Raw genomic sequence first — 12926 nt, 5'->3', positions numbered from 1 at the left:
GGAATTTTTCGAGGTTACTCTTGTTAAATTATTTTTTTTGGTATATTTTATTTGTATCACTGTTTTGTGAGTTTTTCTTGGTGCCGTTTGATGGAGATGACAATTCAATTTGAAATTTTTTATCTTGAGTTTGTTTACTCACTTAAAAAGGTCAGATTTATTTATTTTTCCTTTTATTTTTTGTGTGTGGCTCCTTTATATGGTTCTTTTTGTTGCTCCTCCGACATGTGATCAAAAGAGGATTTCACATTGTTGAGTCTGTGGTTTGAGTATAAAATAGAAAGGTTGGAAATCAAGTTTTGACAACAAAATTTTAGGGTAGTTTTATACAAATCTTGGAAATCTTTTATACAAATACCAATTGTTATGGACCAGAGAAAGACCCACAGCAATATGAAGCCCAACCAACGTCAGCCCAAAGGTAAGTTCTATAAATATGACTAAAGACCACAGGTATGACTGATCTCTCTAACCCTATTTGATTGAAGACACGACAGTGCACACACACACCCTTTCTGGCTAAAGCCATCATATAGTGTGTAGTGATCAGCTGTCCCCAAGATACCTAATTCATAGGTATCTAGAGAAAAAGCTCTAGATCCAACATCAAAGACCCGACCTTCTGTCGGACATATCTGCTTCAGGCAGAACATTGGCGCCGTCTGTGGGAAAAGAACCCACGACCACGTGATCAAGAGCCATGATGGTGAGAGCAACAAGAAGTGGATTTCGATAGCCGTCAAGATCGAATTCCAGAATCCAGCCTATTTCTCCACTCAGGGAGAATCCTCTGGATGGACGGCAGATAGATGCTGACGCCGTGCACGTGAGTGATGTGCATTCTGATTCGGCATCGACTCCAGCTGTTAACCAAGACGCTCCTTACGTGCAGGGTTTACAGCCAATGGAGGAACAAATAGCAGATACTGCACAGGCACCGATTGGTGCAATTGCTGATTCGCGGGTAACAGATCTGGCAGTTGCCGCGGTGCTTCGGAGAATGCAGGAGATGGAGAGGAGACACGAGATGGAAAGGGAGGAAGTTGCTAGACAAATGCGAGAGCTGGAGGCTCGAGTAGGTCGAGCTACCAACCCGAACCCGGAGCAGGCAATAACACGAGTTATGAATGACCTACGGATTGCAGGCACCCAGGCGAACCATAATGGGGCTCAGGACCAGGGAAGAGGAGTTGGAAATGTCGGAAGTCGGCTCCAAAGAAGCACCACCAATGTTAACCCGAACCCGAACGATGTATCCGGGGTCTACAGGAGAAAGTATCATAGGGAGGAATATAATGACAGCCCCTTTGCGGACGAAATTGTGAATGCACCATACCCAAAAAACCTAAATCTGTCTGAAATTCCAAAGTATGACGGAACGCAAGACTCTCAGGTGCATTTGGATGCCTTTGATACGGCAATGTATATTAAGGGGATCGAAGAACCGCTGATAACCCGGTTATTTGCAACCACCCTGATAGGAGCAGCCCAGGCGTGGTTCTCCTCCCTGCCAGTAGGATCCATCAGGTCGTTTGAAGAGTTCGAAGGCAGGTTTTTGCTGAACTTTGCTACAAGCAAAAAACAGCCAAAATCTGAATTTGCGTCGGGAAAAATAAAGCAGCAGCCCGGCGAAACCTTGTAGAAATATCTGGATCATTTCAAGATGGCCGCGTTACAGGTTCCTGGGCTATCCGAAAATGTTCACCTTCATTTGGTGATTGCCGGCCTTCACGGATCATCCAAGTTGGCCAAGTCCGTCTACAAAGATCCTGTATGAACTCTAGTTGAGTTCACCACTCGTTCCAAAAAATACTTGGAGCTCGAATAGATGGAAGTTGAAAACGCGGATCCAAGGCCGCACCAAAGCCAGGTAGAAAAACCTGGAAACCGAAGGAAAAATGATTTCCGAGGTAAAAAACCCGAAGAAAAAAATTTATCTAAAAGATTTGACAGGTATACGCCTTTAAATTCCTCTCGATCTCAAATCTGAAGGGAAGTATCATCCACCGAGATGAAAAGGGTGGACAGACCTCGGCCACTACTGAATCAAGCTGGGCTTGATCAACCACGGTATTGCGCGTTTCATGATGGCCCTAGTCACACAACCGAGGAGTGTTGGGATCTCGGAGATGCAATCGAAAGGTATATCAGGGAGGGAAAATTGCGTCAGTATCTCATCCGAACTCAAGGATGGAAGAACAATAAGAAGAGGAAAGGAGGACGGCCGATGAGCCCGAATCGAGAGAAGAAGTTTAAGGATGAATTTCGAGGTAAGAAACCGGTTAAAGAAGACGATGAATTTGTGGAGCCCGAGTTCGAGTGCAATGTTATTAGTGGAGGATTTGGTGGTGGAGGTGATACGATGAACGCCATAAGAAAATACTTAAGAGAGGCGCTTTCGATTCGAGAGCGGCCTAAATTTAAGTTAGAATAGCCGAAGACACCACGACTATTCTTTACAAGAGCAGAATTGGAAGATGTCATGCCAGGACACGTTGACGGGTTAGTCATCACCGGGACACTGGTTAATTGTAAAGTCAAGAAAATGTTCGTGGATAACGGCAGTTGTGCCGATATAATTCTTTGGCAGGCATTCTAGAAAATGAACTTGGATGTGGAGGATCTGAAGCCCTACAACACGGCTCTGATGGCTTTCAATGGCTGCGACACCATTCCCAAGCAGTATATTGATCTGAGACTCACCCTGGGAACAAAAGAGTCTTATAAGTCAGAGAGAGTAAGATTCATTGTCGTCGACTTCCCATCGGAGTATAAAGTAATTTTGGGAAGACCAACAATTCACGGTTGGGATATGCTGGTCTCCACTAAGCATCAGAAGATTAAAATGATAGGTAAGCAGAATACGGTTATCATCATTCAGGGGGATCAAAAAGAGTCACAGGACTGTTATTTTAAGTTAGTCAAAACAATAAGCAGCAAACACAAGGAATCAGCCGGTTTGAGCGCCAACGGTAAACCGGAAACTTCCAAAAAGGTAGTTACTCCGGTAAACATGGTGGAGCTGGATATGAGGGATGAAACTCAGATTCCAAGACCGGAACCAGAGGGGGAATTGGAGGAAGTAGTTATTGGAGGAGAAACTCAAGTAGCCAAGGTCGGAAAAGGGTTGATTGTTGAGGACAAATCTCGAATTACTGAATGCTTAAGAAGGAATGTAGATGTTTTTGCTTGGAAGTCCTCAGAGATACTTGGGGTGGACCCTCAGTTCTGCTGTCATAAGCTTGCAGTGTACCCAGGGTCTAAACCGGTAGCCCAGAAGAAAAGGAAGCTCAGTACGGAGCGTCGTCAAGTGTTGGAAGATCATGTGAAGGAGTTACTGGAAGCAGGATTCATCAGAGAGATACAATATACAACCTGGCTGTCAAATGTGGTCATGGTGAAAAAGCCAAATGGGAAATGGAGGGTGTGTACAGATTATACTGACCTGAATAAGGTATGTCCCAAGGATGCATATCCCATACCCAACATTGATCAATTAGTGGATAACTCATCCGAGTTCCAGATGCTGTCCTTCATGGATGCATATTCGGGACACAATCAGATCCCGTTGCACCCAGAAGATCAGGAAAAGACCGTTTTCATTGGAGAAAAGGCAAACTATTGTTATAATGTGATGCCCTTTGGGTTGAAGAATTCAGGAGCCACATACCAAAGGATGATGAATCGGGTATTTGCCGACCAGTTTGGCAAAAACGTGGAGGTATATATAGATGACATGATAGCCAAATCAATTGATTCGGCAACGCATGTCCAAGACCTGGAGCAGACCTTCGAAAAATTGCGGCAGCACAACATTCGGCTAAACCCGGCTAAATGTGCCTTTGGAGTCCTTGCAGGGAAGTTCCTAGGGTTCATGCTGACCCACCGAGGTATAGAAGCCAACCCGGACAAGTGCAGAGCCGTGTTAGAAATGAAGGCCCCGGGGAATAAAAAGGAAATCCAGCAGTTGACTGGGAGGTTAGCCTTACTCACGAGGTTTTTACCTCGGTCTGCAGAAACCGCGTTACCATTTTTTAAGCTGTTACGAAATGAGGTGCAATATGGTTGGACTTCAGAATGTGAAGTAGCATTCCAAGAAATCAAAAAACAACTGGCATCACCACCAGTCCTATCTAGTCCCAGAGAAGGAGAACCATTGATAATGTGTCTTTCGGTGGGAGATATGACCGTTAGCTCGGTTTTGGTCCAAGAAAGTGAGGAGGGGCAGCAACCAATCTACTTTGTAAGTCGGCTCTTACAAGGGGCAGAACTTCGCTATCAGAAGTTAGAAAAGGTGGCTTTTGCCCTTCTAATCTCGGCTCGAAGGCTTAGAGCGTATTTTAAAGGGCACCAGGTTATAGTTCGTTCAGACTTGCCAATACGACAGATCTTACATAAACCTGACTTAGCAGGGAGAATGATGGCTTGGGCCGTGGAGCTGTCAGAGTTTGACATATCTTTTGAAAGCCGAAAAGCAATTAAGTCTCAAGCATTGGCAGACTTTGTCAGGGAGCTTACTTCAATCCAAAAGGAGAGCCCGGCAAAGCCGAACACATGGAAAATTTATGTGGATAGGTCCTCAAACTCTAAAGGAAGTGGAGCCGGGGTAATTGTTGAGAATCCGGATGGAATCTCGGTTGAGTACTCTCTGCATATGAAATTTGAAACGTCCAACAACCAAGCGGAGTATGAAGCATTCATCGCCGGGTTGCAGCAGGCCAAAGAGCTTGGAGCGAAGAAGCTGCAAATCTTTAGTGACTCGTAATTGGTCACGTCGCAAGTCAGAGGAAGCTACCAAGCTAAAGGACCATTGCTAGCAAAATACCTAGATTCCGCAAGACAGTTAATGGCGGAGTTTGAGGAGGTAGAAGTTCGCCACATCCCACGAAATGAAAATGGCAGGGCCGGCATATTGTCGAAGCTAGCAAGTACCAAAGGATTGGGAAACCACAGGACGGTGGTGGAGAAGAATATCCTGGAATCCACATGTATCATGCAGATATCTGAGAACAGAGATTGGCGCAGAACCATTATCAATTACATAGAAAACGAAACGCTCTCATCCCAAAAGGAAGAAGCTCGGAAGTTGGTTAGGGATGTTGTGTTGTATGCAATGATTGAAGGACAATTGTATAGGAAAGGCATTTATTCCCCCCTAATGGTGAATCTGCACATCCGGTATCGCTTTGCATCCGTGGAACATCCTCAGTCCAATGGCCAAGCTGAAGCAGCAAACCAGGTTATTATAGCTGGGTTGCGTAAAAGGATGGAGCAGTGTGCTAAGGGGAAGTGGGTTGAGGAACTATGGTACGTACTATGGGGATACAGAACCACGATTCAATCCTCCACTGGAAAGACCCCGTTCAAAATGACCTACGGAACCGAGGCCATGATCCCGGTGGAACTGGGAGAACCGTCATGGCGAAGGGCTCAAGCTTTATCGTAAACAGAAAAGGAGAATAGTAGCAAGTTAGTTGTGGAGTTAGATTTGATCGATGAAGCTCGGGTTAAAGCACATTGCAAGAATGTCGCGGCAAAGCAACTAGTGACGAACCACTTTAATAAAAAGGTCAAGCTGCGATCATTTGATATAGGAGACCTGGTCCTTCGGAGGTCAGACATTGGAGGCCGAAATGCAGCTGAAGGGAAATTGGCCCCAAGATGGGAAGGCCCATACAAAGTCAAAGTTAAACTCTCAAAAGGAGCTTATGTTCTGGAAACTTCAAAGGGGAAGCAAGTTAAAAGGACTTGGAACGCGGACAAGTTGAAGAAATATTTTAGTTAAAAAAATTTTCTCTCATAAATTGTAATTTTCCAATTCAGAGTTCAATAAATGGAATAATCCGCAGTATTTGAAGACATAATAGTTGTGCAAAATCTTATTTCCAAGAAGAAATTTGAAGTATTGGAACCATATTGCCCATGGGCGCAGATTGTAACGTCGAGGCGAACGAATTCCGGCTTACGGGCGGGGTTCTAGCCCGGCTAAGTACGTCGAGGTATTAGAACCATCTAGCCTACGGGCAGATGGTTCTAGCCCGGCTAAGTAGGTCGAGGTATTGGAACCATCTAGCCTACGGGCAGATGGTTCTAGCCCGGCCAAGTACGTCGAGATATTAGAACCATCTAGCCTACGGGCAGAGATGTCTAGCTCGGCCAAGTACGTCGAGGTATTGGAACCATCTAGCCTACGGGCAGAGGTTCCAGCCCGGACAAATTGTCGAGGTATTTGAACCCTCACGGCTACGGGCAGAAGGTTTTGGCCCGGCCAAAAACGTCTAGGTATTGAAACCATCTAGCCTATGGGCAGAAGGTTCTGGCCCGGCCGAAAATGTTGCGATAGTTGGCCAACTTGCCTACGAGAAATTGGATTTAAACATTCGTGCCGACCTACCAAATTGAGGAGGGACTTAAGGGGACGCCCTTACTTCCCTAACATCCTTAAAGGAGAAGCTGCGTTGAGCGAATACCGGCATGCATAAATTACAAATATTAACAAGGATAAAGGCAAAATTGCCATATAAAGCATGTTTGGATAGACAAACGGAGTTCTCAACATTGATTGGAAAGCAAAAAAGAAGTTACAAAATAAATCGGAATCCCAGTTCTTCACCCTGAAGCATCCACCTGCATCATCCCCCTCACCTCTGCCTCAAACTCGGCACCAGCGGCCTCCATGGCGGCATCTATTCCGGTCTCTGCATCCCCTAGCGCAACCTCTGTTTGAGCTGTGCTACTTTCTGGCAGACTGGAAATCGATGGAGGAGGAGGATAGTAAACCCCGCCGCGAACATAGCCAAAGCAATCAAGCTGATCAAGCCGCAGAGAATATTCCGGGTTAAAATACCTCACATGGTTCACCCCATTTTTAAAAGCACTAATGGCGGCCTTTTGCAGAGCAGACTGGCTAAAGTCATAGGCTTGTTGCAAATTTTGGAGATCTGACTTTAATTTTTCAACCTCGGCGGTAAGGCCAGATACACTCGCATTCCTTTCAGCCAGCACGTCAGATTGATCTTTAAAAAACTCCAAAATATTATCTTTGCCGGGGGTGACACCAACAGCTTCGGCAATAGACTTCAGCTCAGACTGGGCAGTCTCCACAACAGCTTTTAGTTCAGCAGAGCTGTTTGTTAGCTCTTCATTGACAAGCACAGCTTTTCCATACCTCACCCGAAGCTCGTCCAGCTCGGTAATGGCCTCGGAATGCTTCTCTAGGAGCAAGGAGTATGACTTTACCATGGAAGCAGTCTTAAGGGTGTACAGCTCTGCCTTCTGGAGTTCCTCCATCTCGGCTCTAGAAATAATCCCGGTTCCGTAGTATGCGGGCGGAGGACGGATGACACCCCAGAATTCAGCTGTGATCCCTGAATCCCATAAAGCACCTCTCCTCAGCCCGGCTGGGAGTACTGCGGGTGCGGGAGAACCCCGGGGAAGAGTAATTTCAGCATGAGTTCCGCCCCCACTAATCGAAGTCGGATGATGCGGAATCTCGCCAGCCTCGGTGTCTTCAGCATCCCTAGTAAGGTCCAAGATGGAGACGTCGGAGTTCACTGGAAACGTAGAAGCGGCCCTCACCGGGCTTCTTGTCCGGGGCCTCTTGGTTGGGGGAGCTTGTGGAGCAGAGGTTTGACCTGTAATAGACAAGATGTAGCCCGGACCTGGCCCCTCATCTTCTTCATCGAAATTCATTTCGGAATCTGCAAAGAAAAACAAGTCAAGTTGTAAACAATAACATGAAAATAATACATGTATCGAGATGGGAAGCACAACATATTGGCAGGTTCTGGAGTAGGCTCTGGGGAAGAATGAGATATGGGTACCAAGGAAGCTGCGCTCAGATGACCCTGGGAGCCCACATGATCTAACAAGATCTTGGTATTAGTCTTGTCGGCTTGTGTTAGTTTTAATTTGTAGTCGGATGGCTTGCATTGGTGATGATCTTGTGTCCAGTACAGTGGGAACTTCGGCTCCCCATCATCGCCAATGAACCATGGCCTCTTTCCAACCTCGGCCACTACTTTAAAAAAATAAGTCTTGAAGCCCTTAAAAGATTTGCTGTATACGGAGAACAGCTTGCGGGAGGGTTTACTAACTCTACCTCGGATGCTACTCCACCCCTTCAGTTCAGGAGGTTCTGAGCCGGTGCGCGAAATATAAATAGTAAAAAAATGAAAAAACAAAGGCACGGTACAAGGAAGGGACAACGAGTCACAGAGCTGCTCGAAGGCAACAATATAAGCCCAGCCGTTGGGATGGATCTGGGTTGGTGCGAGCAGCAGGTGGTTTAGAAGTTGCACTTTGAAGGAAGAAAAAGGAAATCGAATCCCAATCTTCGTCACCAGATCCCGGTAGAAGAAAAAAGAATGTGGTTCCTCAAGATTTCGGCCGGAGCAAACAGGTTCGTCATCGGCAGGAACGAAGGTGTTGAAATCAACCGGGTTGCCTAAGGGAAGCCCGGACACTTCTTCGGTTGTCATCTCAGAGGTAAAACTCAGCACTTCTTCCGTAACCCAGGGATATTGGGCACGAAGATGATCGGTTACTGACTTTGGACCCTTCTCCATGGTACTAGTCCCGACCTCTGGACCCTGGTTGGAAGAAGCGATATTCGCATTTGATTCTGTAGAATGGGACTCCATAAATACCTAGAACAGTAAAATGGAGGATTAAAAAGCAACAATAGCACGTAGCAAAAGGGATACGTACCCGAGTTAAACAAACTACTATCAGAGGAACTAGAATCATCAGATGTGGAGACATGAGCAGGGGTTGGTGAACCCGGAACGTGTGAACAGCCATCTAAAACTAGATTGGCCATGAAGTCATTACCCCTCTCCACAAATTGGGCACCAAGGTATACACAGTTGAAACAAGGCTCAGGGTTGGGAATGCTAGGACGAGAGGAGACTCTCACACTCTGGTTTGGAGATTGAAAAGGTGTAATAGGGCGAATCGGGATGGAACTTAATGAAAGAGAAGTTGCCCTGGACGGGTTGCCCAAGTTACGGGGCTCAACATCCTAACCCCGGGTGGTGGAACCGGAAACCCTTCTACCTCGAAGACGCCTCCCACGACCACGAATCGAGGAGCGAGATGAAGAGGCTCTCCCACGGCCACCACCTCGATAGCCGCCTAGCAGAGCAGCCTGCGTTTCTTCCGCGGTCCGGGGTCTACCAAACAACCAGTACCTCGAACCAGGTGGTAGGCTTTGAATGAACCTTTCCTCTTCTTGCGCACGTCGTTCTTCCTCTTCGATGTCAATTTCATCACCACGACCGAAGACGCGGGGGCAAGTGGGCCTCCCTTGAATAGCATAATTTTGTTCCCTCATTTCAGGAACTATTCAGAGAAGGGTGCGTAAGGAGTGAGCCAAGTGCAAATAAGCTCACATAAAGTGCAAGACCAATACAGAAGGTGAAATCGCATAGAGAAGCAGGCAAGTAAATAAGCTTGGAATAAAGAAGGGCATTATAAAACCAGCAGCCATGGCTAGGATTAAATGTAAATGGAGAATATGCCAGAAAAGAGAATCAGAGTGAAAGAAAATACCTACGAAGGAAGGTGTTGCAGATACTGGTAGATACTTGAGGAGGAGGCTCTGGTAGGACGAAACCCTTCGATAGCGAAGAAGAAAATGCTTCAGGAACGATTCAGAACAGCAACAGAAGCAAATGAAAGATAAATGAGGCAAATGGTGTGAAACGTTGAAATCAAAGGTTTAAACTCGCGAAAGCCAAAAGGCAGGGGTACTGCGGTAATTTTGCAGTAGACAAGACAGTTGAGGGACGTTTTGGCAGAGGCATTAAATGCCAAGACGGCGAGAAACGCACCACGCCACACGTCGCGCCTATTAAGAGAGGGCACGTGGAGGGATAATCATTAGGAGGAAGGGAAACCATTTCTCACTTCAGAGCAATCGTCAGATGGAAGTTACGCACAATCATGTTCCGCGTTGCCGACATTTGTGTTTGCATCCGGGTTCACATGTCGGGTTTAAGATTGCGACCTACCTTAGACAAGGAACTCGGCTATTATGCCTATTAGGCTTACAGAGGCCAGGAGTGACTTCCAGGGGAAGTTTTCCCTCTCAAGGCTAGGCAAGGGAGCCGAAGTAACCAATCAGCCAGATGACCAACTTCCAACTAAAGCATAGCAGTCGGACTGGACATCCCGGCAACCTGAAGACTCAGTCTACCGGGCTGGAGGGCAATTGTTATGGACCAGAGAAAGGCCCACAGCAATATGAAGCCCAACCAACGTCAGCCCAGAGGTAAGTTCTATAAATAGGACTAAAGACCATAAGTATGACTGATCTCTCTAACCCTATTTGATTGAAGACACGACAGTGCACACACACACCCTTTCTGGCTAAAGCCATCATATAGTGTGTAGTGATTAGCTGTCCCCAAGATACCTAATTCATAGGTATCTAGAGATAAAGCTCTAGATCCAACATCAAAGACCCGACCTTCTGTCGGACATATCTGCTTCAGGCAGAACACCAACAATGTTAGCTTCTTCTCTGTTTTTTCTTTTTTAAGGGTAGTTTTGATATTTTTTAAAAAATAACTTTGTTAACTTTTGTTTTGGATGTAAAATTAAGTTTGAGGAATAAGTGATAAATAAACTTTAAGTAAGAGTATAAATGATTAAATTTTTTGAAAGAGGGTTAAGTGATTCTGAGGAAACTTACATGAGTTTTTTTTTTAAGTTTTCCCTAGAGTTTTCTCACACATATGAATGCATTATTTCACACAAATATAAATATGGGATTTACATTTCTTTTTTTTTTGGTAATCCTATGGGGTTTACATTTCTGCAATTGTTGTACGTGCAACAATCAAATACTTGTCATATATATACTTGAAAGCATTAAATGCGGGAAATCATAAGCATACAAAGGATGAAAGCATTAAATGTGGGGATATCATAACCATACACCTGTCGTTGCTGTATGTAAAGTGGCTGCAGAAATAATTTTACCTATATATATATAGGGTTTATATTTCTTCAGCTGTTGTACGTGCAACAATCAAATGCTTGTCATATACATACTTGAAAGTATTAAATGCGAGGAATCATAACCATGCAAAGGATGAAAGCATTAAATGTGAGCAATCATAACCATACACTTGTCGTTGTTGTACGTAAAGCGGCTGCAAAAATTATTTTACCTATAATTTTTGTATATATATATATATATATATATATATATATATAGCATAATTTTTGTTGTATAGTTTATAACTAAATTTTTTTATCTCTACCCAACACTATTATCACAAGTTGTAAAAAGTTTGTGTCCCTTAATCAGAGATCTCGAATTCGAGTCCTAAAAATGAAAAAAATAGTTTTCGAAGAGCTGCCCATGCTTAAGGTCCGACAATGCTTGAATCGGATTAGTCCGAAAGATGAACCGAATGAAGAGAATAAAAAAAAAAAAACCTTATCTCTATCTACAGAGAACTCTTAAATACTTAACATAGACTTGCATAATCAATTAGCAAATTAGTTAAATTATTATCGTTGCAGATTTGATTATAAATTAATATTATTTGTTGAAAAAGTATACTATATGATTATTATCCATAGAGGGTTTTTCGGCTTTAATTATCTCTTCACTTTATAAAATCAAGTTAGTATAGTCTATGATTATTTATTCGGCTGAAAAAGTAAAGAGAACTTGATTCATTTTCTATGAAGTGGACCCCAATCAAAGAAAATTAACTCAAAACAAAACGGCAACTAATATATCATAAAGTTGATTTCCCTAATTAATGGCCCAGATAAAGTCCATTATCGATTGATTTCTCTACCATGTGGTCCACTCAGCAGACCAGGTACCAACAACTTTATCATCCATTCAAAACCATCAGGGCCCACTTTCTCCCTACATCATTTCCAACCATTTCAGTCAATCACAGATTTCACCATCTATCATGATTTCACCACCTTCTACTATAATCACTGCATTACCACCATACATCCCCCCCTGTTTTTGTGGATTTTAGATAACCTCCCCCCTCCCCTCTCCTCTGATAACATGAGATAAGTGCAAATGTATTGCATCTTGCAACGAAGGATTCATCACTACCTAATCACTTAAAACACGAGGTCAGTGAAACAATATACAAATTATTCTTCGAACATAATTGATACCTACTACATAAAGTAATGATAGTTGTAATTTTAAAAACCAATACATGAGTAAAGTTTTATAAGAGCTTAATATAACATATATAATTTATTTGTTTTATAAGAGTTATGTTGTAGGAAAAGTGATTGTGTAATGTTATAGAGATTCGTTTTGCGTGTCATAATTTTCTTTTTTCTTTTTTCTTCAAAAAAATGTGAGTCCCACAAAATGTTGTGTTATAGGAAAGTTTGTTGTGTCATGTTAAATGACAAATGCAAACCCCATAATTTATATATACTATATGCATATTATATATTAGGAAATAGTATTTCCTAAAGAGAAGTTTGTTCTAGTTGTACCAATTTGATTACTCCTAGATGCAGCCAACTAAACACGGATCCTGCGCCCTTAAAATTCTTAACAAGTGTAATAACATCTGCCTCGATATTTTAAAATTAGATTGAACATGTTCAACTGTTTCGACCGTGAATGAGTCATGTTTTTTATCATATAAACTGATTCGAGTTGAATTAAACCATTAAAATAGCTAACTGTTCCAACTGAAAAATAACTTAAAACTTTTACCAATTTGATCTCTAACTTAATGTTAAAAACACGAATCAACTTATATTTAACATATACATGATGATGTCATGGGAGGAAGTGGAACAGTTCAGTTGAGTGAGCAAGTTAAAAGAGTGTACAAGTACGTGGGCAAATTCCTTATTTACCTAAGAAAGTGGCATGAAAATATCCGGCGGTTACAATGCAACATTATTACAGACAT

The sequence above is a fragment of the Gastrolobium bilobum genome, unplaced genomic scaffold (genome assembly GCF_033153095.1).
Source record: "Gastrolobium bilobum isolate Gb01-03AN ecotype WA unplaced genomic scaffold, APGP_CSIRO_Gbil_v1 utg6105, whole genome shotgun sequence".
NCBI lineage: Eukaryota > Viridiplantae > Streptophyta > Magnoliopsida > Fabales > Fabaceae > Gastrolobium > Gastrolobium bilobum.
Note: the sequence above shows the minus strand (reverse complement) of the source record.